The following is a 20257-nucleotide window of genomic DNA, read 5'->3' on the forward strand; positions in this document are numbered from 1 at the left end:
TCCAGTTTTCCCAACTCCATTTGTTTAAGAGATTGTCTTTTCATCACTATATATTCTTGCCTCCTTTGTCATAGGTTAACTGACCATATATGTGTGGATTATTTCTGGGTTCTCTAATCTGTTCCATTGATCTATGTGTCTGTTTTTGTGCCAGTACCATGCTGTTCTGATTACTATAGCTTAGTAGTATAGTTTGAAATTGATACCTTCCATTTCTCTTGATGTCTAGCTCATATTGTAGCAGTTTAGGACTTAGGATGTAGGCTGTGATAGAAGTCCCTTGCTCATGTGCACATTTGGCTTCCTCACTAAGAGCTACAGAAAGAACATCATCAATGAACTCTGAGTCATTGGATACTGCATGGGCAGATAATATCTACTCCTACTAAATTGTCAAAATTCTCAGGGATTACCTTACCTACTGAGGGTGGAGACTTGGTGGGTTTATTGAGGGCTAATCACTCATTTTGTTCTAGTCTCACTGGAGAAAACACAGGAATCAAAAGAAAGCATCTTTTCAATTATTTTAAGAGACAGAGATTGTTGTGAAATTTAAAAAATGCCTACTCAGGTTTTAGGAGTAGTAACAGTCTAATTATACCACTTAGTATTGAAGACCACATAGTTCTTATTGTTGATTCTGTTACAAGGATAAAAAAATGTATTTTGTAGACAATAAATATAAAATGATCTAATTAAAAAAATAGTAGAGTGCTGCAAACTACTCTGTATATACAATTTTGTATTCTTTTCCCATTAATTATTCATATCATTTTAGGTATAGAGTTGACTGCATATAACAGGAAAAAAGGCAACTTATTTCATAATTACAGAGGTAAAAGTTCAGCGCTCTTGGAAGGTCTGACAATATTGTCAGAAATCCAGACTCTGCCATCTTCAGCCTCTGGCTTCAAATTCATGCCCTGAAAGGGCAGCCAGTTCTCCATACCACTGCTATCCAGAACTTCGTGCCATGCTGGAGCTGTTCTATGTCTGTGCAGTTCAACAGGGTAGTGGCTAAGGAGCAGCTGAAGTGTGGCTTGTAAGATCAGGAGTGGAATTTTAAATTTTATTTAATTTGAATAAATTTAATTTCAAAAGCTCAGGTGGCTAGTGGATGCCATATTGGACAGCACAGCTCTAGCATTTTATCTGTATTCCAGGAGGCAATAAAGGGGAAGGAGGGAGGATGAACTGATCACTCTCCCTTTTAGGACATGTTTCAAAAGTGCCACATAGAACTTTTGCCTTCATCTTATTTCATAGAAATTAGTCACATGCTCACCCTTAATTGCAAGGGAGGCTGGAAAGTATAATCTTTTATACTGTGTGAAATTGTGCTCTGTTAAAAATCAAGGTTCTGTTCTGTTCTTTTCCTTAAGAGGAAGGAGAGAATGAATGTAAGAATTGGCATATAGTCTGAGACACCCTATTATATCCACAATTTCTTGTGTAATTAAAAAAATTTCAAAACTTATAGGATGTGGCAAAAGCGCTTCTAAGAGGAAAGTTTATAGTGATAAATCCGTACATCAAGAAACAAGTAAAATCTCAGATAACTTAATCTTACACCTCAAGGAACCAGAAAAAGAAGAATAAATGAAGCCCAAAGTTAGTAGATGGAATGAAATAACAAAGGTAGAGAGAAATAAATTAAATAGAGACTAAAAAGAGAACATAGAAAAGATCAATGAACCTGAGAGCTGGTTTTTTCAAAAGATAAACAAAATGACAAAACTTTAGCTAGCCCCACCAAGGAAAAAATAGAGGACTCAATTAAACAAAATTAGAAATGAAAGAAGAGATATTACAACTGATACCACAGAAATACAAATGATCATAATAAAAGACTACTATGAACAATTGTACACAAACAAATTGGAGAACCAGAAAGAAATGGATAAATTCAACATACCAGACTGAATAAAGAAGAAATAGAAAATCTGAATAGGTGGATTACTAGTGAGGAGATTAAATTAGTAATCAAAAACCTCTCATCAAACAAAAATCTAAGACCAGATGGCTTTACTGGTGAATTCTACCAAATATTTAAAGAAGAATTAATACCAATCCTACTCAAACTCTTCCAAAAAACAGAATGGGAGAACACTTCCTAACTAATTTTACAAGGGTGGCATTACCCGGATAACAAAACCAGACAAGGGGCACTACAAGAGAAGAAAATTACAGGCCAATATCTCTGATCAATGTTGATGTGAAAATTCTCAACAAAATATTAGCAAACCAAATTAAACAATACATTAAGAGGATCATACAACATGATCAAGTAGGATTTATTCCAGGGGTACAAGGATGGTTCAATATCCACAGATCAATCAATGTGATACACCACATTAACCAAATGAGGAATAAAAATCATATGATCATCTCAATAGATGCAGAAAAAGCATTAGACAAAATTCAACATCCATTTGTGATAAAAACTCTCAATGAAGTGGGTATAGGGGAAATGTACTTCAACATAATAAAGGTCATATATGACAAGCATATAGCTAACATAATACTCAACAGTGAAAAGCTTAGAGCTGTTCTTCTAAGATCAGTAACAAGGCAAGGATGCCCACTCTTGCCACTTCTATTCAACATAGTATTGGAAGTCCTAGCCAGAGTAATTAGACAGTAAAAAGAAATAAAAGGCATCCAAATTGGAAAGAGAGAAGTAAAATTGTCCCTATTTGCACATAACTGATATTATACATTGAAAACCCTAAGAACTCCACCAAAAAAACTGTTAGAACTAATAAACAAATTCAGTAAAGTTGCAGGATACAAAATCAATGGCAAAAATCTGTTGCATTCCTATACACTAATAATGAACTAACTGAAAGAGAAATTAAGAAAACAATTGCATTTACAATTGCATCAAAAAGAATGAGATATCTTGGAATAAATTTAACCAAAGAGGTGAAGATCTGTACCCTGAAAACTATAACACATTGATAAAAGAAATTAAAGAAGACACAAATAAATGGTAAGCTATTTCATGCTTAGGAACTGGAAGAATTAATATTTTTTAAATGTCCATACTACCAAAGCAATCTACAGATTCAAAGCAATCCCTACCAAATTCCAGTATCATTCTTCACAGAAGTAGAACAAGCAATCCTAAAATTTTTATTGAACCACAAAACACACTGAACAGCCAAAGCAACCTTGAGAAAGAAGAATAAAGCTGGATGCATCACACTCCCTGAATTCAAACTATATTACAAAGCTGTAGTAATCAAAACAGGAAGGTATTGTCACAAAACAGACACATAGATACACAAAAATTAACACAAAATGGATTAAAGACTTGAACGTAAGACCTGAAACTGTAAACATCCTAGAAGAAAACATAGGGGAAAATCTCCTTGACATCAGTCTTGGTGAGCATTTTTTCTATTTTACAGGAAAAGAAAGGCAACAAAAGCAAAAATAAACAAGTGGGTCTACATCAAACTAAAAAGCTTCTGCCTAGCAAAGGAAACCATAAACAAAATAAAAAGGCAACCTACTGAATGGGAGAAAATATTTGCAAACCATATATCTGTTAAAGGGTTAACATCCAAAATATATAAAGAACTTAAACAACTCAATAACAAAAAAACAATGTGATTGAAAAGGCAGCAGCTCTGATTAGACATTTTTTCTGAAGAAGACATACAAGTGTCCAACAGGTATATGAAAAGGTGCTCAGCATCACTAATCATCAGGGAAATGCAAATCAAAACCGCAATGAGATGTCACCTCACACATGTTAGAATGGCTATTATCAAAAAGACAAGAAATAACATGTGCTGGCAAGGATGTGGAAATAAAGGGAACACTTGTGCACTGTTGGTGGTAATGTAAATTGGTGAAACCACTATGGAAATCAGTATGGATGTTCCTCAAAAATTAAAAATAAAACTACCATATGATCCAGCAATTGCACTTCTGAGTATTTTTCTGAAGGAAATGAAAACACTAACTCAAAAAGATATCTGCAGCCTGAAGTTCGTTGCAGCCTTATTTACAGCAGCCAAGACATGGAAGCGAGCTAAGTGTTTGTCAGTGGATGAATGGATAAAGAAAAATGTGGTATATATACACAATGGGATTTTGTTCAGCCACAAGAAAGAAGGAAACCTTGCCATTTGTGACAATGTGGATGGACCTAGAGGGCATTACACTAAGAAACAAGATAGAGAAAGACAAATACCAAATCATCTCGCTTACATGTACAATCTAAAAATCAAACAAAAAATAACTCATAGAAACAGAGAATAGATTGATGGTTGCCAGAGGCAGTGGGTAGGGGGTAGGTAAAATGGATAATGGGAGTCAAAAGGTACAAAATTCCACTTATAAAATAAATAAGTGATGAGATGTAATGTACACCATGGTGACTATAGTTAATAGCACTGTGTTATGTATCCGAAATTTGCTAAGAGAGTAAATCTTCAAATTTCGCATCACAAGAAAAAATATTTGTAACTATCTGTGGTGATGGATGTTAACTAGACTTATTGTGGCATTTCACAATATATACAAATATTAAATCATTATGTTGTATACCTGAAACTAATATAATGTTACATGTCAATTATATGTCAATAAAAGTGTCAGCTCACTTAAAAAAAAATCTTTCATAAGAGTAATTTATAATGGCTTGGTAATATCACAGAGTCCAATTGTAACATAATTTACTTAAGGATTCACCCATTTCAGGGCTTTTAGTTTCATTTAATAATTTATTCAACAGGACTTAATGGGTATGTGCTGTGTGCCAGGCATTGTTCTAAGTGCTAGTGGTACTTAAGACAAAGAAGGTTCCTGCCTACATGCAGATTACATTCTAGGTAAATATTCTGTTTCTAAAGCTGCTGTGCTTGGATCAGTATTGCCAGCAGAACATTCTGTGATGGTGGAAATGTTCTATATCTGTGCTAATATATAGCAGAACCTAGCCATGTGGCTAATGAGCACTTGAAATGTGCCTCATTTGACTGAAGAATTGAGTTAATTTTATTCAATGTTAATTAACTTAAATTTAAATAACCACGTGTGTCTGGTGGCTAACAAATTGGATAGCACAGGTCTACAGCACTTCAGTGTTTACTTGTACTACAAACTTATAATTATTACTCCAGACGAGGGGCAAAATTGCTCCTGTGGCCCAGTACCTGATGGGTCTGTGGCTAACTACATTTAATCTCACCTATTGTTAACCAACTTTTCTAACACATCCTCACATGGCCATCTGCTCTTCACCCCCTGCCCCACCCCTCCCCTCCCAGAGGTGCCAGGGTGGCTGGAGAGAAGGGACACCAGCACCAACCATGTGCTGTGTCCAGTCAGCCTTTCCCCTTTGTCTCTGAACCCAGGGTTTAGGGATGAACTGTGCCTGGGCAATTTCCTGCCTCATGATTAGCTACTTCCAAGAATGGTCTTTTGCAGCATTAGTCACGGCTGACCATTCCGTCCTCAAAACAATATCTTCATTTCCGTGACACCATTCTCTCTTGCTTCCTTTTCTACCACACTCCTTCATAGTTTCTTTTGCTGGTTCTTTCTTGTTTCTCCAATTTCTAAACATCAACATGCCACAGGGCTCAGTTCTCAAACTAATTCTCCATTAATTGCTAAGGAATTCTCATTGAGTCTCATAGCTTTAAATAACATTCACATGTTTATGACTCTTGAGTTTATAACTCCTGCCTGGACCTCCTCCCTGAACTTGGATTCATATATTCAACTATCATGTCAACATCATTACTGATATTTTAAAAGCAATTTCATTTAACATGTCCAAAACTGTACTCCTAATCTTCCCTGTTCCCTGCTTCTCCTACAAATTCCAATCTCAGTAATGGCAACTCCATTTTCATCGCTCAAGTCTACCTTGGAAATATCTGTAATTTTCCTCTTTCTCTCCTCTCAATCAAAACATCAGCAAATCTCATTATTTCTACCTCCAAAATTTATCCAGAATCTGACCACTTCCTAAAATGTTCACTGCTACCATCCTGGCTCAAGTCACAATCATCTCTTGGTTGGATTATGATGATCGTCTCCTCACTGGTTTCCCTATAGTTCCCACTATTAATTTCCCCTTCCTTATTCTCAAAACAGCAGAATAGAGATCTTGACAAGAGATGGCCTTTCTTTATTGCCTTAATTAAATAATACCCAGCAGCATTCAATATCATCCTTAACCTGTTTTATTTTTCTTCAAGGACTTATTACTGTCTTATTTGCATATCAACTTACATTGTTATTACCACTATCATTGTTGGTGGAAAGGCTGAGGCACGGGGACACTAAGTGACTTATACATGAAATGGTGAACATAAAATAGAAGGTACGATTGAAATAGTCTAGTCCAACTCTGTCATTTAATACACGAGTGGGAATAGGGGAGAGTGAGGAGTGGAGAGGTGAAATGATGTGGCTTAAGTTAGATGGTTAATTACTGAACCAGAGCTAGTGCCCAGTGTCTTGGCTCCATGTCCAGTCCTTGATTTTCCTCTCTACTCATTCTGCTTTTCATTCTCAGTAGTCCAGTCTGGGAAAAGTTCCCTTTATGTCTTACTTTCAATTTTCTTCTCTTACTACCTTATTATTTGGTACAAAACTTTATAGAAATCTCACAAAAGTAATTGAAACAGATTTTGAACTTTTACTGTCATTGTTTAATTGGCAAAGTTCCACCCAAGAGAAAACAAATTCCATGGGGAAGTTGTTCCCTTGATTACAGTGTGAAGCTTAATTTATTTTAAATAGTTCAAGGATCTAAGCATTTAATCATAACCCTTGGACATTCAGTGGGTAGGTAGGTTTTTTACATTAAAATCAGGATCTTACAATTTCTCAGTTTGCTGCCTTCTGTGTCATTTTTTATTTCTTAGATATTACAAATCCAAATATCAACCCAGATCCAGATCCCTTGAATTTTCCTTTTTGTGTGTGTGTGTGATTCATCCTACCTATCAGCTACTTTGTTTTCTAAAAGCTCCCAGGAACAGTGGTGATTTGATGTTGGGGACAAGGTCTGATCCTTGAACTGAGTAGCAACCACAAGCCATACCATCAGAAGGCAGCCGAGAGTTGTTGAAAGAGCACTGGTTTCTGGGTTAGTATCCTGTGAAATATCTATTGTGTGGCCTGGGAAGCCAGTTGACCTCTCAATCTCTGTCACCTCATCTATAAACAGAGGATGTCAGAGTACAATGTCTCTAAATCTTTTCAGCACCACTTGTGGCTGAGTGTGACCTGGACTTTACTCACTGGGGGCCTTCAGTGAAAAATCAGCTGGGAGGGTGATATTAGCCAAGGCACCTTACTTGTCCAGGCACCGAGATTCCCAGAGAGGGATCCAGTTCTGCATCCTATCCCAGTTTTCCCAAACTAGATCATCTCCTTGAGTAATGATCTATTCCAGCAAAGTGGTTAACCTCATGCTGAACTGAGACACTTGAGTGCATTTGAGATACATCTGATCCAATTCCTTGTTCTAAGTCAGAACAAAACTGCACCTGATTTTCTGACCTAAAGGTAGGTGATATGCACTAGAAGAAAGGTGCAAAGTCTCTAAGCAGCCATAGGATGTGGGGCAAGTCAGTTCCTGTCTTTCAGCCACAAGTGTTCGTTTGTAAAATGAGCTGGAAGGTTTTTTTTTAATAACAAATTCAATTTATTTATTTATTTTTATTGTGGTAGAATTATACAAATCATAAAATTTGATGAATTTAAAGTCCTTTACAATTTTGGGATTTTGTGAGATACCATTTGGGAATTACAAAGTGGGATCATGTGATTGGGATGAAGGTTCCATTACTTCAATCTGAATTTAGTCACATCAGCATGTCAGACTCTCTGTTATATTTTCTATGGCCATTGCCTACGTCTATCATTATGGTCTGGCCCAGAATCCAGCAGGTTACCTGATGGAGAGTCTAGGTGCTTAAATGCTGATTTAGACTTTTACATGCTGGTCACATTTTCTTTCCATGATTCTTGGTGAGGCTGCATTGTAGGGAGAGAGGAGGTATTTCTTACCAGTTCAGTGGGAGAGATGGTGGGAATGGGTGAGAGATGGGGTAGCAGAGTGAGGAATATATCCAGAAAAGAAAGAGATTACAGAAAAGGAAAAGGTAGTTTTCAAAGAGGAGGCTATCAGAAATTCCTTCTCTTAGGGATACAGGCTGGAAAAACTGGCCCCTTCATGATTCCCTCTCTAATCTCTGAGTGATCTCTCAAATTGGTCTTAGAATATTTTCCTTAGTTTCTCTAATGCATCAAAAATGGTTGAGTTCATACTCATATGCAAACTATTTGTTTGTGTTTGTGACTACATATACCTTGGACTTCTACTGAAAGGGCACATTTATTTTTAACTCTTCACTTATGTGTTATATACATAGAAATTGTATAGGGCAGTGGTTAGAGAGCGTAAGATCTGTGGTTAGGTTGCTTGGATTGAAACCCTGGCTCCATGGCAGTGTAACCTTAAGCCAGTTAAATCATTTATCTGTCTTTTTTTTCTCCTCATATGTAAAAAAAAGAGTGATAATAATAATACCCACATTACAGGTTTGTTCTGAGAATTGAATGAATTGATGTATACAGAACACTTATAAAGTGTGTGACACATGGTACTATTGAAATAATGCCTGTTATTATCAATCAAAATGCAATTAATAATAAAAGTTTAAGAAAAATATTAAACAGATGAGTTTGAATACTAGGAGAGTGTATTTCTTAGTTATATAAAGATTCTGTTAATTGATGTAAAAGAAGTATGATAAAGTACCATAGGAGCACAAAGGAGAGGATACTCTGTTCCTATAGTAGTCAGGGTCTTTGTGCAGTCTAGAAGGAAGGAATACTAAACACAGAAGGGAGAAAGGACACCTTGGGTTAGGAAATAGCTGTATTACGTTCATTAAAGGAATGACAATAAGGGTGCAAAGATAGGCAATGGCCAGTTCAAAAAGGGCCTAGAATCTTTGCTAACAACATTATAATTTATGCTGTGTGCCATGGGGAGGTGTTGATAGATTTTAGGTATGGTAATACATGATTTAATATGTATTTAAGGAAAATCACCAAAGTATTTACAATGCTCAGAGAAGAGAAGATAGATGTGGGTTTGAGTATTAGAGAGAAGCTTCGTTGAACACACAAAACTGGAATTGGGCTTGGAAGGTGGATAGGGTTGAAGGAACAAAGAGAGGGCATTGCCGGTGAAGAGAGGATCTGTAGTGGGAATGAGCAAGTTGGGCTTGTGGGACATGGAGATGACCCTGAGTTGAACAGAACTGAGGTGAAATTTAGTGGGTAAAGGGCTGACTGTTGAGGTGGCTCAGTCCGTGAAAGTCTTTAAAAGTGAATCAGAGAGGTTCAAGTTTTTCCGTACTTACTCCCATGCAGTTGAGGATCTGAGGAAAGAAGAGTCAGGAAACAATTTTTTGGCTGCAGTGTGCAGGATGGAGGAGTGGCAACATCTGGAGACTAAGGTGCTTTGGTAATTTAGACATCAGCTGAGAGTGTGTGAGAGGGTGTTGGCACCAAGAATGGAGAGAAAGGGCCCAGGAGAGATGGTTTAAAGATAAAATTAATGGAGTGTGATGGGTATGGGAATGAAAGGGGACATAGGTCATATATGACATCCAAGCTACAACCGGGGCAGCATGGAGGGTGATGGTGGCATCAAAGTATCTGCCAGGTCACACCTGCCTGTAGGTCTCCTGTTACTCCATAGCTTAGTCTCATCTGCTTCAACCCTAATCTCTGTCCAAATCCTTTCCTTGGGCTCATGAGTAAGAATGTGGAAAAAGGAGATTGTTGAGGAGTCTCACAATCTTATCCCTCTACCATTTAGCTGCTTAATTTTCCAAGGTGCTGAGATGGTGCCAGGCATTCCTAATGATTCTGGGTGCCTGGTACCCACAACACTGCTCCCGTAGGAAAGGGAACCACACTATGATGAATCTAGCAATATTATTTATGTTAGGTCATGGGTACCAATGTAATTTCCCTGCTGCACCCACCTTCCTGGAAACTTTAGCTCTTGGTCAGGCAGTTTCCTACTGCTTCTGTGGAGGGCTGATTCCCCTCCCCGTCACCCCACCCCGTTTTTTTTGCCGATAACATTTGAGCAATTATATAAATTACAAAGAAAAATTCCATTGAATTTTGATGGAGGTTGTGTAAATTTGTAGATAAGTTGAGGGAGAGTTGAAATCTTCATTATGTTGAATTTTATCATTTAAACATAATTTTGTAAGAATTTTTTTGGTGGATATAAGTATGTTTTCCCTGTTATATATGTATTTTCTTATATTCCCTTAGTTTTATGGTTTTTCTCTATGTGATTGTATCACATTTTTCGTGGTTTTTATTTAAAAAATTTCTTGGTTATTGTAAAGGGAACATTTTTCAGTTGGATTTTCTAACTGGTAATTGTATTGTGATCTTTCTTATTGTTGCTAGCGATTTTCAGTTTTATTTATTTATTTTTTCCTAGATTTATATCCTATGGTGTTTTGCTTGCAAGAAACAGAAATGCATCAAACTAGCTTAAGCACAGAGGAGAAGTGATTTGAGGAATAAAAGGCTTTCTCTGATACCCAAGTACACAAGGGACTGCATCAGGGATTAAATAGTCAAGGATTAAGGATATTCTCTGCGTCTCTGAGATGCCATTGCCACTTTCTCAACTTTTTTTCTTGCTCTATGATACCAGTTTCTCAAATTTTTTAGGTTCAGTGATTTAATCTTAAAAAAAAATTCTTTACCAAAAATTGTATACATTTAATATTTACTATTTGTTTTCATATACATATATAATGAAATGATTACTATAGTTAAACTAATTAACGTATTTATCTCCTCAATTATATATCTCTTTTTTTTTTTTTTGGTGAGAACACCTGTGATGATCTCTCTGAGGAAATTTCAAACTTCTTCATGTGTCCTACCTGAGGAATTCTGACACACTGCTTTGTTTCTGTCTGTTCACATCACTGACTTTTGTTTTTTCTGTTGATTCTGGTCCTTTCTGTTTGGGTTCATTTGTACTTCTTCAAAATAATATTACTTGAAAATTTCAGTATGAAACCAGAGATAAAGAGAAAAGAAATGAGGATAAAATTTATAGCAGAGAATCAAAGTGTTCGTACTACTTCTTTCTTACTTCTCACGGATCATACGTGGTGAAAAAAATTCCTATGTCACCTTAATCCTGAGAATATTGTTTTGAATCATATGACATTGTTAGCTTGAATGTGTATTGTGATCAATACATTTTCTGTATAGTTGGGGGTGTCTGTAGATGTGTAAGAGGTGCTCAGTAAGTAGCTGTTCCAGGGAATTAACTCATAGCGAATTCTTCACTCTTGTCATCATATACTTTTCTGCTGGCTACCAACCTGGAGCAAGAGTGAGCAGGCTAACCAGCCATAACAATGCTCTAGAGGACAATCTCTGCGATTCAGGATCTCTCAGTAGTTTGAACTGTGTGCCAAGAGGTCTAAACGTAATAGTGGAATGCTGGAGAAAAACTAGTAAGTTGAATTCTCTCCAGAGTGTTTGAGCATTTGTCATATAAACATAGTTATTGAAGCTGCAACACTGGTGAAGGAATCTGACCTGAGCAAATTGAAGACTGGTATAATTGAGTGAAGAAACAGTACAGAGGACCTTTCGGAAAGGGAAAAGTAATCAGTAGGAGGATGATTCCCTGAGGCAGAGAGGAAGGAAAGAAGGAATGTAGGAGCAGTACTGTGTCAGGGGGATTCGTCAATAGGAGAGAGCATTGCAAATGCAATGAGATAATAAAAATATCACTATGAACTTGAAAGGATCCCAAATTCAGAATATCTGGTGGTTAATTAGAAAGAACCCTGGGCTGAAGTCTGAAAGCCTAGTTCTGAGTCCCAGAATCCACCAGTTTCTGTGGGATCCTGGATAAATAACCATTTCTCTGAGAATTTATTTTCTAATATATAAACTCTTGTTAGATTGCTAATATTTAATGCTTAGGGAGAACATATAGGCTAAACAAATGAGTTTGTGATAAGTTTTTATTGTAAAGTGGTTTACACTGTCTAGCGTGCTATAAATGAGGTGAATTGGTTACAATCAGTGTTTGTTTTATTGCAGGTCTCTCAGGAGCTCACGTCCAGCACATCTGAATCGATTCCATGGCGAGTACAAATAATGTGACTGAGTTAATTATCACTGGTCTTTCCAGGATCCAGAAGTGCAGAGAGTGTGCTTTGTGGTGTTTCTTCCTCTGTACTTGGCCACAGTGATGGGCAATGGCCTCATCGTTGTGACGGTCAGTGCAGTAAGAGTCTGAATTCCCCCATGTACTTCTTCCTTAGCTACCTGTCCCTGGTGGAGATCAGTTACTCCTCTACTGTTGTCCCTAAATTCATCTCAGACTTACTCGCCAAGATTAAAACCATCTCCCTGGAGGGCTGTGTGGCTCAGATATTCTTCTTCCACTTCTTTGGTGTGACTGAGATCTTCCTGCTCACGGTAATGGCCTATGACCGCTATGTGGCCATCTGCAAACCCCTTTACTACACAACCATCATGAGCCGGACTGTGTGTCACCTTCTGGTAGCTGCTTCCTGGCTTGGGGGCTTTTTTCACTCCATGGTTCAGATCATTGTCACTCTTCAATTGCCCTTTTGTGGTCCCAATGTGATTGACCACTACTTCTGTGACCTCCATCCCTTATTCAAGCTTGCCTGCACTGACACCTCTGTGGAGGGGGTTATTGTGTTTGTCAACAGTGGATTATTCTCTATCTTCTCCTTCCTCCTCCTGGTGTCCTCCTATATCATCATCCTGATCAATTTGAGGAACCATTCTGCAGAGGGGCGGCGCAAAGCCCTCTCCAGCTGTGCCTCTCACATCACCGTGGTTGTCTTGTTCTTTGGGCCCTGCACCTTCATCTACCTGAGGCCTTCTACCACCCTGTCTGTGGACAAGATGGTGGCCGTGTTCTACACAGTGATCACTCCGCTCCTCAACCCTGTCATCTACTCCCTGAGAAATGCAGAAATGAAGAGAGCCATGAAGAGGCTGTGGATCAGGACAATGAACCTAGATGAGAAATAGAGCCTGAGTTTTGATATTGATCCTTGGGTTTAGAATGATGCTGAGTCCAAACTGAAGGGTAGAATCAGTTAAAGGACTTATTGGGTCTAGAGTCATTCTAACTGGTTCCCATCTTCAACAACTTCATTGTAATCACTTGTAAAATATTTTTTCTTATGGATGTACTGTTACTTAGCTAGCCATTTTTCTGTTAGATGTTTAGAGCCTTTTTAATTTTTTACTACTATGAATACAGTATTTGTGAATAGAAATTTGTGAATAGAAATATTTGTGAATAGAAATATTTAATTATATTTTTGATTTTTGTTTAAAGCTCACTTGCTATAGTAAATTTACTGTGTTAAAAAGCACAACAACTTTCGATGAATAGTGTTAAACTGATTCTCAGAGCATTGTAACAATTCACTTTCCCAATGAAAGTGCTCTTGATGGAATGAACATTGTCATTGAATATTTTCTTGGAGAGAGTAAGAATTTACATAGTCTCAAACTATCTCTTTACAAGATAATTATTAATTGCAAGAGGAAAAGTGTAAATTTATAATAGGGAAATCTGGAAGAAACTCCATTAAACAATTACTCAAATTCAACATCATCAGTATTGAGAATGGAGAGGCACACAATATCATTACTGTGGGTTTCCTACCAAAAACACACAACCTGTGTCTAATCATGAAAAAACACCGGGCAACCCCATTTGAAGAAATTCTGCAAAATTATTAGCATCTTCAAAAGTCTCAAGACAAAGAAAGATTGAAGAATTGTTCCAGATTAAAGATAGATGATAAGTAAATGCAACCTGTGATCCCTGGTTGGATCCTGTACTAGATGAAGGTCATTAGTGGGCAAAAGCTCTGTAGATGAGATAATTCAGTTGTATCAAAGTTTATTTCCTCTATTTGACAATTGTGCTGTGTTTATGTCAGAGAGTGTCCTTGAATTTAGGAACTACTGAAATATCTAGAGGTAAATAGGCATTATGTAGGCAACTTTCAAGCATTTTAGAAAAAATTCTATCTATTTACCTATTGAGAGAATAAATTATAAAGAAAATATGGCAAAATATTAATATTAGGTGGATGTGGATTAAAAGTATACGGGAATGCTTTGTATAATTATTGCAACTTTTTTTCTAAGTCAGAAAGTATTTTAAAATATAATTAAAATATTTTGAAAATTTGATAATCTTGTGTAAGTTGCAATTATTTTTATGAGGACAGATGTTTTTATATTTAATTAACTTTTAGTATTATATACAAAGTTTTCAAGGTTTAAAAGCTTTACATTTTTTTCTCCAGTTTTATTGAGATATAGTTGACACACAGCACTGTATAAGATTAGAGGTGTGCAGCATAATAATTCGACTTACATATATTGTGAATTGATTACTACAATAAATTTAGTTAACATCCATCATCTCATATAGACACAAAAAGAAAGAAAAGAAAAAATGTTTTTTACTTTGTGATGAGAACACTTAGGATCTACTCTCTTACCAATTTTCAAATACAACACACAGCAATGTAACTAGAGTCACCATGTTGCACGTTACATCCCTAGTTCTTATTTATCTTATAACTGGAACCTTGTGCCTTTTGACCACCTTCATCCAATTACATCCCCTGCCTCCAGGCTCCCCATCTTTGCTAACCACAAATCTGATCTGTTTTTCTACGAGTTTTTTTTTTTAGATCACATGTACAAGTGAGATTGCACACATCATGTTTGTTTTTCTCTGTCTGACTTGTTTCAGTTAGGTTATTTCCATGTCTTGGCTATTGTCAATAATGCTGCAATGAACATGGAGGTGTAGATCTCTCTTAACATAGTATTTTCATTTCCTTCAGATGTATTTCCAGAAGTAGAATTGCTGGATCTTATAGTAGTTCTATTTTTAATTTTTGAGAAACCTCCATACTGTTGTCCATAGTGACTGTATCAATTAACAATCATACCAACAGTGCACAAGGGTTCCCTTTTCTCCACGTCCTCATCAGCATTTTGTATCTCTTGTTTTTTTGATGATAGCCATTCTAACAGGTGTGAGGTGATATCTCATTGTGGTTTTGATTTGCATTTCCTTGTGATTAGTGATGTTGAGCACCTTTTCAGGTACCTGTTGGCCATCTGTATGTATTCTTTGGATAAATGTTTATTCAGGTCCTTTACCCATTTTTAAATTGGATTGTTTGTTTTTTTGCTACTGAGTTGTATGAGTTCTTTCTGTATTTTGGATGCTAACCCGTTATCAGGTATATGGTGTGCAAATATTTTTTCCCATGCATAGGCTGTCTTTTCATTTTGTTGATCATTTCTTTTGCTGTGCAGAAACTTTTTAGTTTTGTGTAGTCCTACTTGATTATTTTTGATTTTGTTGTTTGTGCTTTGGGTTTCAGATTCAAACAATCATTGTCAAGACCCATGTCAAGGAGCTTTTTGTTTTTATGTTCTCTTCTAGAAGTTTTATTGTTTCCAGTCCTACATTTAAGTCTTTCATCCATTTTGAGTTAATTTTTGTGAGTGGTGTAAGTTAGGGCTCTAGTTTCATTCCTTTACATGTGAATATCCACTTTTCCCAGCACCATTTATTGAAGATACTGTCTTTTCTCCATTGAGTATTGTTGGCTCCCTTGTCAAATATTAGTTAACTGTATATGCTTGGGCTTATTTCTGGGCTCTTGATTCCATTCCGTTGGCCTGTGTGTCTGTTTTTATGCCTGTACCATACTGTTTTGATTACAATAACTTTATAATACACCTTGAAATAGAGAAGTAAGATGCTTCCTGCTTTGTTATTCTTTCTCAGGATTACTTTGGCTATTCAGAATCTTTTGTGGTTCCATGTGAATTTTAGGATTGTTTTCCTTCTACTTCTGTAAGAAATGCCTTTGGAACCTTGACAGGGATTGCATTGAATCTATAATTGGCTTGGGTAGTATGGACATTTTGACAATATCAGTTCTTCCAATCCATGAAGATGGGATGCCTTTCCATTTCTTTTGTGTCTCTTTGACTTCTTTTATCAATGTATTCTGGTTTTCAGTGTAGAGATCTTGGGTTGCTTGGTTAAATTTATTCCTAAGTATTTTATTATTTTTGATGCTATTGTACATGGAATAAGTTTCTTTTCAGATAATTCATTGTTAGTGTATAGAAACGTTACTGATTCTTGTATGTTAATTTTTATTGTGCAAGTTTACTGAATTCATTGAATGGGTATAGCAGTTTTTGGTGGAGACTTTAGGATTTTCTACATATAAAATCATGTCATCTGCAAATAGAGCCAATTTTACTACTTCCTTTCCAATGCTGATGCCATCTGTTTCTTTTTCTTGACTTATTGCTCTGGTGAGGACTTCTAGTACTATACTGAATAGGAGTGATGAGAGGTGGCACCATTGTCTTGTACTCGAACTTAGAGGAAAAGCTTTCAAACATTCACCATTGAGTATGATGTTAGTTGTGAGCTTTTCATATATGACCTTTGTTATGTTCAGTACATTCCTTCTATACCTAATTTGTTGAGAGTTTTTAGCGTGAAACGATGTTCAATATTGCCAAATACTTTTTCTGCATCTATTGAGATGATCCTATAATTTTCTTCTTTCATTTTATTAATGTGATGTATCACATTTATTTATTTACATATGTTGGACTATCCTTGCATCTGAATGATAAATCCCACTTGATCATGGTGAATTAACCTTTTAATGTGTTCCTGAATTTGGTTTGCTAGTATTTATTCAGAATTTTTACATTTATATTCATCAAGGATATTGGCCTGTAGTTTTTTTTCTTATTGTGTCCTTTCCTGGCTTTGATGATAGGATAATGTTAGACTCATAAAGTGAGTTTGGGAGTGTTCCCTCCTATTTGATTTTTTGGAAGAGTTTCAGAAGGATTGGCATTAATTCTTCCTTAAGTGTTTGGTAAAATTCATCAGTGAAACTCCCTGGTCCTGGGCTTTTCCTCATTGGATACTTTTGATTACTGATTCAATCTCCTTCCTATTAACTGCTGTGTTCAGATTTTCTATTCCTAATTCAGTCTTGGTCAGTTGTATGTTTCTAAGAATTTTTCCATTTCTTCTAGGCTGTCCTATAGTCATTCATAGTAGGCTCTTATAATCCTTTTTATTTCTGTGATATCAGTTTTAATGTCTCCTTTTTCATTTATAATTTTGTTTGAGTTCCCTCACTTTTTTCCTTGGTTTGTCTAGCTAAACGTTTTTCAATTTTGTTTATCTTTTCAAAGAACCAACTCTCAGTTTTGTTAATATTTTTCATTGTTTTCCTGTTCTTTATTTCATTTATTTCTGCTCTAATCTTTATTATTTCCCTGCTTCTGCTAACTTTGGGGTCAGTTTGTACTTATTTTTCTAGTTCCTTGGGGCATAGAATTAGGCTGTTTATTTGAGGTCTTTCTTGTTTCTTAATGTAGGTGTTTATTGCTATGAACTTCCCTTTTAGAATTGTTTTGCTGCATCCTATAAGTTTTGGTATGTTGTATTTTTATTTTCATTTGTCTGAAGATAATCTTTTATTTCCCCTATAATTTCTTCTTTCATCCATTGGTTGCTCAGGAGAATGTAGTTTAATTTCCATGTATTAGTGATTTTTCCAGTTTTCCTTCTGTTATTGATTTCTAGTCTCATACCATTGTGATCAGAGAAGATACTTGGTATGATTTCAATTTCCTGAGTTTGCTAAGACTTGTTTTATGGCCTAACATTTGGTCTATCCTAGAAAATGTTCCACATGCACTGGAGAAGAATTTGTATTCTGCTCCTGTCAGAATATTCTGTATATATCTCTTAGGTCATTTTGGTTGAGAGTGATGTTCAAATCCACTCTTTCCTTATCGATTCTCTGTTCCAACTAATCTATCCATTGTTGAGAGTGAGGTATTAAAATCCCCAAATATTATTGTATTTCTGTGTATTTATTCTTTTAGGTCTGTTACTTTTTGCTTTATATATTTATGTGCTTGGATATTGGGTGCATGTATGTTTATAACTGTTGTATCTTTTTGCTAGATTGACCCCTTTATCATTGTATAATGACTTTTTTGTCTCTCTTTACCATTTTTAGTTTAAAGTCCATTTTGTCTGAAAAAAGTCAAGCTATCCCTGCTTTTTTTGGTTACCATTTGGTTGAAATACCTTTTCCTATCCCTTCACTCTCAGTCTATGCATATTTTTAAGGCAAAATGAGTGTGTTGTTGGAAGCATATCATTGGATCTTATTTTTTTATCCATTCAGCCATTCTATGTCTTTTCATTGGAGAATTTAGTCAATTTAAATTTAACATAATTATTCATAGGTAAGGTCTTACTAATGCCATTTTGTCCCTTGTTTTCTGGCTGTTTTGTAGATTCATTGTTCTTTGCTCCTTATCTCGCTGTCTTTTTTTGTGTTTTGGTATCTTTTGGTATCAGTATACTTTGACATCTTTGTCATGTTCTTTTGTGTAATTACTATAAGTTTTTCCCTTGTAGTTAAAATTAGGCTTATATAAAATATCTTAAAATTATTACATTTCTATGCAGTAGAATCTATCAGTTTTTTTCTTTGATTATTTTCATTGTTTCTATGTTTAGATTATCCTATTCCATTAGTTAAGTCTGTATTGTCCTATAAATTACTTAAGCTTTAGTTTCATGCCATAATTATATATTCATAGGTTAAAAACATTAACAAAATAATATGGTGCACGAGTGCCAAGTTTCATTCCATTCCTTTCCCTATTCCTCCTTTTCTCTTTCTCATGGCTCCACTAGAAAACATTTTTCTTAGTTTCCTGTATTTCTTTCAGTTTCTTCAAGCAAATGCAAGTATAATATGTATGTTCTCAAATAACTCCATTTTTTACAAGAATAATAACATACTATGTAAATGGATTTGAAACTTGCTTTGTTTATTTACTATCTTGGTGATTTATTTTTGTATTGGTACAAAGAAACCTTCTTCATTTTTTTCTTATACTTTTGTGGTATTCAATGAATGGATGTACCATCATTTACTTAAATAGTCTTCTACTGATAGATATTTGCATTGTTTCCAAATAGTGTTGTAGTGATAACCTGGATTTAAACATGTGAAACTAAATTGTAGGATATATTACCGGAAAAGAAACTACTGGACCATTTGTATATATTTGTAATCTGATAGACATCACTAAATTGCCCTTCAGAGCAGTTGTACCTGTTTTTACTCACATCAAAAAATTTGTCTTTCCTGCAAAATATTTTGTTAAATTTGGGATGTTACTAATCTGATAGGTGAGAAATTAGAGGTCAATATAATTTTACATTTCTCTTATTTTAAGTGAGGTTGAACATCTTTTCATATATTTAAAGGCCATTTGTATTTTCCATAAACTGTTCCTATCATTTTCCCATATTTATATTGTGGTTCTTTTTACTATGTTCCAATAACTAGTTATATATAAAGATTTGTCCCTTCTATTATGAATTATAAATTTTTCCACCTGGTTTGTCATTTGTTTTTTGACAATTATTTTTTTTTTTTGACATACAGAAGTCTTTGTTTTTATGTAGTTAATTATCATTATTTTACTTTGTGGCTTCTAGGATAGCCAGGACCATACTGTTGCTTATTAGAGAAGTTTTATGAATGTTTTTAATATCTGGAGGGTTAGTCCATCCTCATTGTTCTTCTTTGTCAAAGTTCTCCTGTGCATTGTCTCTCCATATGAACTTTAGAATTAGTTTTACCTCTCTCCCAGCTCAACATACCCCCCAAATAAACTGTTGTTATTTTTATTTGTGTTGCATTACTTTCACAAATGTATTTAGAAAGAATCAACATCTTAATGATGTGAATCTTCCCATCCAAAATCATGGTTTATCTTTCCATTTGCTGACATCTTCTTTCATGTTCTTCAATGCTGTTTTAAAGTTTTAAAAATATATTTTAAAAATGTTTTCTTTTATTTTCCAGCTTTATTGAGATATAATTGACAAATAACACTGTGTAAGTCTAAGGTGTACAACATTATGATATGATATAACAATATATTGCAAAGTGATTACCAAAATAGGCTTAGTTAACATCTCCATCTCCATCTCCTCACAAAATCACTATTCATTTTTTGATGAGAATATTTGAGAACTTCT

At 35.4% G+C, this 20257-nt stretch overlaps 1 pseudogene; it reads left to right on the forward strand.

Moving 5' to 3' along the window:
• Nucleotides 1–11564: 11564 nt before the first annotated feature.
• LOC147911156 (olfactory receptor 4B1-like) lies at nucleotides 11565–13184 on the forward strand (annotated as a pseudogene).
• The last annotated feature ends 7073 nt before the right edge of the window (nucleotides 13185–20257 follow it).

This window comes from Ceratotherium simum, unplaced genomic scaffold (genome assembly GCF_057802395.1).
Source record: "Ceratotherium simum simum isolate JZ-2026a unplaced genomic scaffold, ASM5780239v1 HiC_scaffold_55, whole genome shotgun sequence".
Taxonomy (NCBI): Eukaryota; Metazoa; Chordata; class Mammalia; order Perissodactyla; family Rhinocerotidae; genus Ceratotherium; species Ceratotherium simum.